Source organism: Phaseolus vulgaris, chromosome 4, assembly GCF_051622355.1.
Source record: "Phaseolus vulgaris cultivar YP4 chromosome 4, ASM5162235v1, whole genome shotgun sequence".
NCBI lineage: Eukaryota > Viridiplantae > Streptophyta > Magnoliopsida > Fabales > Fabaceae > Phaseolus > Phaseolus vulgaris.
Genome location: NC_143501.1, coordinates 41,026,898 through 41,036,149, shown reverse-complemented (window position 1 = coordinate 41,036,149; position 9,252 = coordinate 41,026,898). Strand labels below are relative to the sequence as shown.

The following is a 9,252-nucleotide window of genomic DNA, read 5'->3' as shown; positions in this document are numbered from 1 at the left end:
ATCTACATATTTTATTTTCTCTATATATTGTTTTTGCTTGCTGTTTTTTTTAATTGTCTTGCTTGCTTGTTGATAGTGAAATTGTTCTTCACTATTTTGTTCTTTACTATTATTTTTAATTGATTCTGATTGCTACTTTTGAAAGTGATTCTGGATTATTGATTGCTTGATTCTTGTAAGAACCTTAAGTAGAGAAAGAGTGGTAAAAGGCAGTGTGATCATTAGAAAAAAAGCCTTATTGTGTGAAACACGAGTGTTGAGTGTAAACACGTGAGAAAGTGGTGTGAGGCCCAAACTTATTGTTATTTGTAATCTGTTTACTTGAGCATGGCAGGGGAACCGTCAGATAGTGGACTGTCTCAACTACAGATGCAATGCTTAACACAACACTTGGAAAGGATAATGAAACAACAAAGTGATGGACTCCATGAGAGGTTGGATCAAATGGAGCAAGCACAACAAGTAAATCCAGAAAATAGAGGAGGAGATAGGAGGAGGAGAAGAGAAAATGATGGAGAACAAAGAACTCTGAGAATTGATGGAATAAAATTAAATATTCCCACATTCAATGGGAAAAGTGATCCCGATGCTTACTTGGAGTGGGAAATTAAAGTGGAGCATGTGTTTACTTGCAATGAGTACAATGAGGAGCAGAAGATGAAGTTGGTAGCAGCTGAATTTTCACATTATGCCTTAACTTGGTGGAATAAATACCAAAGGGACAGAACTAGATATGAAGAACCCATGGTAGAATCTTGGACAGAAATGAAAAGGATTATGAGGAAGAGATATATTCCAGCAAGCTATAATAGGGAGTTGCAACTCAAACTCTAGAGAATGACTCAAGGAAATAAAAGTGTGGAAGAGTATTTTAAAGAGATGGAGGTAACCATGATTAGAGCTAGAATGAATGAAGAAAATGAAGCAATCATGGCTAGGTTTTTGAATGGACTGAACTACGATATTAGGGATGTTGTGGAGCTGCAAGAGTATGATGACATTGAGGACTTGTTGCACAAGGCTAACCAAGTAGAACAACAACTCAAGAGGAAAGGAATCATGAGGAGGAGTTCTAACAATAATAATAATTCCAACTGGAAGGATAAGGTGATGAAGGATAAAGGAGTTCCCTCAAGTTCAGCTATGTCTTCAAGTCATCTAATAGATATAATAATTCACCACCTAAAATGAAGACAAGTGATGTAAAATGTTTCAAATGCTTAGGAAGGGGACACTATGCTGCAGAATGTTCAACAAAAAAAACTATGTACATGTTATCAAATGGACAAATAGACAGTGAACCTTCAAGTGAAAAAGAGAATGAGGATGTAGAGGTGGAGTTGGATGCATTGGAGGGTGATTTGTTGATGATTCGAAGGCTTATGGGAAGCAAAATGCAAGCTTTGGACCAAACCCAAAGGGAAAATATTTTCCATACTAGATGTTCCATTCAAGGGGAAATATGTTCACTCATAGTTGATGGAGGAAGTTGCACCAATGTAGCTAGCTCAAGACTAGTTACCAAATTGAATTTGGAGACAAAACCGCACCCAAGGCCATACAAGCTTCAATGGCTTAGTGAAGATGGAGAGATGATAGTGAGTAAGCAAGTGGAGGTGAACACCTATCCATAGGACAATATAATGACAATGTCTTGTGTGATGTGGTTCCAATGGAGGCAACTCACATTTTGTTAGGGAGGCCGTGGCAGTTTGACACCAAGGCTATTCATGATGGTTTCACCAATAAAATCTCTTTCATGCAGAATAATAAGAAGATCATTCTCAAACCCTTATCTCCTAGAGAGGTGTGTGAGGATCAAATCAAATTGAGAGAAAAGAGAGTCCAAGAGAAAAGAGAGATGAGTGAAACACCTAAACAGAGCAAGAGTGAAACACTTAAAAAGAGAGAAACACATGAGAGAAAAATGAGTGGATTACTGAAAGTGAATGAAGTGAAGAAGTTGCTACTTTCTAGCAAACCTCTTTATTTACCTTATTGAAAAAACAACACTTTGGTTGATGATCATTCTAACCAAATTAATTTTCTTCCCAGTGTTGATTCTGTTTTGCAGGAAATCCAAACTCAAGTTGAAGAATTGATGAACAAAGGATGGGTACAAGAGACCATGAGCCCATGTGTTGTTCCAGTAATTTTGGCGCCTAAAAATGATGGTTATTGGAGGATGTGCACAGATTGCAGAGCACTCAATAACATTACCATTAAGTATAAACACCATATTCCCAGGTTAGATGATTTAATGGATGAATTGTATGGTGGTTGTATATTTTCAAAAATTGACTTAAGAAGTGGTTGCCATCAAATTAGGATTAGGAATGGGAATAAATGGAAAACTGTCTTTACAACAAAATATGGATTGTATGATTGGCGTGTGTTGCTATTTGGGCTAACAAATGCCTCAAGCACTTTTATGAGATTAATGAACCATGTTTTGAGAGAATTTTTGGGCAAATTTTTTATGGTGTATTTTGATGACATCTTGATCTATAGCACTAGTTTGGAATTACATGAGGAACATTTGTGTGCTGTTTTAAATGTTCTTAGAACAGAAAAGTTGTATGCTAATCTTGAGAAATGCACATTTTGTACTGAACAAATTGCATTCTTGAGTTTTGTGGTAAGTGCCAAGGGAGTTCATGTAGATTATGAAAAGGTGACAGCTATCCAAGAATTATGTTTACATCATGTTGAGTTTGCTTACAATATGGTTGTTGACAACACATTGAATTGTGATTCATTTGAAATTTTGTATGGATTAAATCCTTTAACTCCAATAGATTTGTTAACTATGCCTAACATTTCTGTTTTAAAGCATAAAGATACACAGGCTAAGGTTGACTATGTGAGAAAGCAACATAAAAAGGTTGAAGCACAAGTTGAAGAAAAAGGTGAAGGTTATTCTAAACAAGTTAACAAAGGAAGAAAGAAAGTAATCTTTGATCCTGGAGATGGGGTCTGGGTACACATGAGGAAAGAAATTTTAACTAGACAAAGAAAATCCAAGCTCCAATCTAGACAGGATGGACCTTTTCAAGTGTTAGAAATGATTAATGACAATGCCTACAAGATTGATCTTTCAAGTAAGTACAATATGAGTAACACTTTTAATGTGTCTGATTTGTCTCCTTTTATTGCAGGTGATGAAGCTTTGGATTTAACTTCAAGTCTTTTTCAAGAGGGAGGGAATGATGCGGACATCCTCTAAGGTCTTTCTCAAGAGGGAGGGAATGATGCGGACATCCAAGCCCAAGGGCCACGCACAACAAGATTGGAATATTAAAATAAAATAATATTATTATTTGGAGTTAGGATTTGAACTCAGGACCGAGTACAGAGTATCAACCTAACCACTGGCACAAATGATCATTCTTGAAATATAAGGATTGTAGTATCGTCTTATTTTCTTACAAACAAGAAAAGACCTTTGTAATTTGCACACTGTTGAAACTCAGATTAGGGGAACGACTATTTTGATAATTTTAGAGAGTGTTTCTCTGCTAGGGTTTTTCCCTGTATCTTGCGATCTTATCAAGAATCCACCAATTCTTGTGGCGATCATCCTTAGGCTTATCAAACTTTGTTTGTGGCGCCTTCCTTTATCCAGGTTTCTGTTGTTACTGTTTTGAATTTATTTCGTTTCGTAACCCTAAATTCCCAATTTTATTGTCATGTCTATTTGGATTCATATCAGTTAACCACTGAGAATTCACTAAGCAATCAAACCAAGATTACAAAACACTCACCAAGAGTGTTGATCTTGAACCCCTCCAGAACACACAACACTTATTGGCAACACCACAATTTTCAGAAACTCTTTATGAAATTGCCTTGCACAGATTACACAAAATTACAGTGTTCAAAAGAAGAAAATAAAGTACACATGGGCTTAACAAAGAAGTAGTACAAGTGAATAAAAAACCCAATTCTATTTCACACAAGCTATGATGCAAAAGCTCTTGATTCTCATAAAAACATTTTTAATAAGCTTTCTTTCTTAGGTTCTTAAAAAGATCATAAAATAGTCTTTATATAGACTTAAGGAAGTGGTTAAAACTGTTCGATCTTTAATCAAAAGCAGTTAGAAACATTTTAAAAAAATTTAGACTTGTTAACAAAATTTTGTTAGAAAAACAACAAAATATTTTACAAAACAAATGATTGAAATTATTTTTTTGTTAAGGATTTTAAATAAAACAATATGTTGTTTTATCGAAATAACCGGTTGTTTCAATTTGATAGAAAAAGAAAAAATAAAGCAAAGCTTTTTCAAAACCTTTTGAAAACCACTAAGTGTCAAACAACCAGTTGTTTCAACAAATCAACTGGATTAAAAACTTTCTATAGACTCAAGACCTTCGAGTAACATTTTTTTCAACAAACTGATTTGAAAAACAACTGACTAAAATTTTACATCTTTTTAGAAAACACTTCTTTTAAAAGAGATAAAGAATCAAATGAGCTTAGATCAATTAGAGGTGTGAATTAACAATTCAAAAACTACTAAACAACACACATAAATATAGTAGCCGGTTCTTCAAGTCTTCAAATCAAAATTGGAAGCATCAAAGCACCTTGTTCAACAATCTCCCCCTATTTCATGAAGACAAATCTTTGGTTTGTTTGTGTTTTAGGTTTTGAACTTAAGAGCTCATGCAAATGAATGTCTCTTGATAGTCAAGGAACTCTGCAAGATGCATACATTTGAACATTAGAAACATAAGGACTGACATTACTTTGGTTCGTTTTCCCTTGAGCAGTTATTCTTTGAACTCAATGTTTCTTGACCGCTAAGAATACCTGAAAAAGAAAGAATTCAAGAAGCAATGTTTAGTTCCTTTATGAATGGGAGTCCATAGTTATTAATTGGGACTTTAGAAACCTTAGGAACTTTAGGAACCCATTTCAAAAGACCTTTAGGAACATAAAACCTCATAATTCTTCAGAATTTAACAGTGTAACCCCTTTTTCATGTAGTAAACATAGATTTTAACCTGTTGTTTGGACAAATTAACATGTTATTTTTCAAAGAAATTGGAGAAAGGTTTTGAAAAAGGTTTGCTCTTGCTGTTTGGATTAAATCCCAGTCCAGCCTTTCCAAAAACACAATTTTGTGAAGCAAGAACAGTTTCAAGATTGGATTGACCTTTGGAAAACTTGTACACAATTTTTAAAAGATAGTGAAACTTATTTTTGAAAGGAATCGCAATTTTCACAAAAGCTTGAATCAACATACTTACAAGAAGAGTTTTGGTAAATCATTTCTAGGTTTTCAAAATCAGTTTTTGAATGACTTAACTTTTCTTCTAAGATCTTGATTCTATTTTCCAACCATTTGTTTAACCATTTCAATAGGTTATTCAATAGGGCCAGCCTATTAGCTTTCTCATGAGTTTCTTTGAAGGCATCAAGAAGTTGACTATAGTTTTCAAAATTCGCATAAGTGTTGGAACTTACACTACTAGTTTCTGAATCTTCATTTGCCATCAAATCCTAAGATGAACCGCTCTGATACCATTAAATGTAACACATAAAAAATACATCTAACTATTCCAATACAAGTTCTACATGTTTCTATACAAGCTTAGGGTTTTTCAAAACATTCCTGATATGTGATTAGGACTTATAAAAATACAAATATTTACAATTCATAGCTTAAAACAAGACTCTAAAGCCTTCCAGGCTCTCTTGTACCTGTATGATCATCTGCTCATGTACATAGTACCATCATCGCATTTCAAACACAACATGAAAAGTAAGGGTAAGCTAGCGAAAATAAAATTTTATAATATACACAATTCAATCAAAAGAGAAAACCAAATTACATGGATTAATTTCTCAATTATTCAATCTTCTTCAATTTTCAACGTAAAACAATCATATAGATCCTACATGGATATACACATCCAGAATATTCAACAAACAGAATAACAACTGACGCCTTCTGGAATACCCACATTAAGTAAGTCTTACAAGAGACTAACACCTGATCCAATTCCCAAAACTTAGATTACCAGCAAACCCAAGTCGTGAATCTCATATGTCACAATGTGCATGAACTCCCCCATCAATTTCTCACCACTTGATATCTTAGTCTATGTGACTTAGATCATCTGTGAAACTCGAAGATCTCTGTTACCACATAGGCATCAATTGATGCAATCCTAGCTTAAATTGCTATGAGTCTTTTGTTTTGTATTTTGGGGTGCAGAATTTGGTGGGATTGGGTGGCTAAAATGGGTGAAAGAAACTGTGAAGTATTGGTGTATGCAGAATGATAATGAAGCTTAAGAGAGGTTTGGCCAACTTCTAAGAGGTTCCTTACTAAAACACATAGAAATAAGGCTAACAAAGAGTGAGCTAAGAGACTAGTTAAGGCTGAAATTTTGGCAGCAATTCAATAGTCTATTCAAAACTAATTTACAAGGCGACTATCACTTGTATTTATAATGCTATGGACAGTCAAGAGCAAACTTTAACCCTAAAATCTCTCTACTAATAGAAGGACAAGTGACTCTCTCTAATTGGAGCAAATCATCAAAAATTAGAGGTTGACAAGTGTCCTCCTCTAATTGGAGAGAATCCTTTCCATTCCCATGAAGACAGATATCCTTTTGGCATTGGTGGAAATCCTTTCCATTAAGGATATGACATGTGGACATTCACGCCTTCCTTGCCACTCCATGTTTTCTATTTGCACTGTAGTAATTTATTTGTGCATCCTAGATGGTCTAGAGTTGCATTGGGTCCAAGGAGGCCCAATTGTAACTCTAGCTACACTTCTTTTTTCTATTTACACCCTACTCTAATTGGCCTAAAACATGACCCAAGAAAATGGCCCAAATACAAGCCCAAAATAAAGCATGTACTACTTTGTATAATGTTTATAAAACTAGATAAAAATGGAAGCGCAGACAACATTAATTCTCTCTAAGATGAAAGTCTTCTATGATCTTTTTATGCTTCCAATCTTCTTAGCCAAATGTTTCGAGGCTGGATGAGTTTTCATCATCAATACTTAATACACAAACAAACATTAGTCCATACATTATCCCAAATGTATGACTTCAATTCCATATAATTTTCATCATACAATATCATTCAAAACACAATCCACAACATTAAAAGTCTTTTTTTAACATAAAAAAAACACTAAAATACTAAACTATCAAAATATAATATTTCTACAAGTTTAAATAATATATAACAAACAAGATCTCTGCAAGATAAATTGAATATTGGGACCACGTCCCCTCCGCATCCAAATCTTAGGGTGCTACTAAAAATTGAAGTTAGCTTCCCTTATCTTAAATTCCTCATTCTGATGGAAATTTTACATCAAATAGGGGAACCACTCCAAAATTTAGGAAGCTAGAGCAAGTTATCCAAACATTACCAAATTGTAGTTTGAACTAAATCAAGTTGAGAGAAACACTTTTCTCAATTGACCTCACTAAGGTTGATAACTAAATCATAGAGATATAAACAGAGAATAAGAGATCTTTACAGTAAAAATGAATTTACTCTGTTTGAAAATTTGATCGAATAGAAATGTAGTCTGACTATTGGAGGGTGTGATTAGATTTGAAAATAGATAAGTTATAGGAGAAAAATTGAAAAGAGAAGAGAAATAGAAAAATGGGAAAAGAAAGCTTGGAGTGAGATAATGAAGAAAATGAAAAGGGGGACTCTATATGGTCTTACACCAAGTACAATTTAAACTTTTTTGCGCAATTTTTCGTACTAATAAAAGAGTATGAAGCGGCTAAAAGAAGTTTTGGAGATTTGTTTTCAAAATACCTAATTTGAGTATTTCTTTATTCATATATTTTTTTGCTGGTTGAAAAAAAAAAAAGGGTGCAAAGTACAAAGACAAAGACATGACATGTTTGAGATATATCTTACAATAGGCTACTGAAACTACCTATGATGAAAACTTATGCGTAAAAGTAACATAACATCTTCATAGATGAGTTCGCTACCCTTCACTTGCTCATTATGAGCACACATATATTATTCATAAATCCCAAAGAAAAATATTTTTTTCTTTTTTTTCTAATCAATAAACAAATTATTTAACTTTATTAAATAATCTTCTTTGACCGTCCATTAATGTACTTCTAATCAAATAATCTTTTTTTCCACTCATTTTTTTCCACTTCAACAAACAAAGCATTAAAGTTGTCTTGGTTTCAACTTGCTTGTTATTTAATCTGTCAGTACTTCTATACTCATCACACTTGTCACTCCAACAATCCAAATCTTTGCCACCATCTCAATCATCAACCACGTGAACAACCATTCCCCCATGGTCAAGCCATCCTCCACCAAATGTGATGCATGCTAAATTATTTATAATTTATGTAAATTTTTCCATCTTCTTTACATTTTCACAAGTATATACAATTGCAAGACTAACCCTAATTACATTAGCTAGGTAGAATCCTTTGATAACTTAGATTCCCTAACACTACAAGGAAAATTCGTTTGAGATCTTTGCCAAGTTCTATTACAACTAATCATCATTTTGGATAAAATGGCACCATGTTTGGTTACTCAATCTACCATTCTCTCCCGAAAACCTAGAGTACTAGACCCTATACACGTGCCCATATTAATCATAGTTGCCTTCAACTTTCACTCTATCTAAATGTGTGGCTCATTATTGCCTACCTATTACGTTTTCATTCATAATGTAAGATAGCATTGTCCCTCCATAGTTTCTCTATATCGACCATCCACTATTTAAGGCATGACCCAATTTTCAATACCACTTCCCCCAATTGAAGAAACACATTTAATTCTTTCTCTAGCAAGATAGACAGAAAAGAGCTCAACTGATTATGATTCTCTTAAAAATGGAAACAATTTTTAAAAACAAAATAATTTATTACTGATTAAATTAAATACTATTTTATAGATTAAAATATTATTGATATTTAAATTACTTTCTAAATTTATAAATTAGTATCTAATTAGTTACACTGAGTAGTTGAGAGTTAAAATTATAGTAGCTAATTAGATACTAATTTATAAATTTTATTAATAATAAAAATTATTTTTAATATTAATAATTTTTTTATTTTTTAAAATATTATCTAATTAATATATAATAATTAATTATTTTTTATCTCTAAAATTAATTTTTATTTAATAATTTTGTTGTAATTTTTTTTAATATAAACTTTTAACCACTAAAAAAAATATGAAGTGGTATCTATATACCTTATTCAC

At 33.0% G+C, this 9,252-nt stretch overlaps 1 pseudogene; it reads left to right on the top strand.

The window, feature by feature from the left end:
- Positions 1-327: 327 nt before the first annotated feature.
- On the top strand, positions 328-3,226 carry LOC137838787 (uncharacterized; annotated as a pseudogene).
- Positions 3,227-9,252: the final 6,026 nt, after the last annotated feature.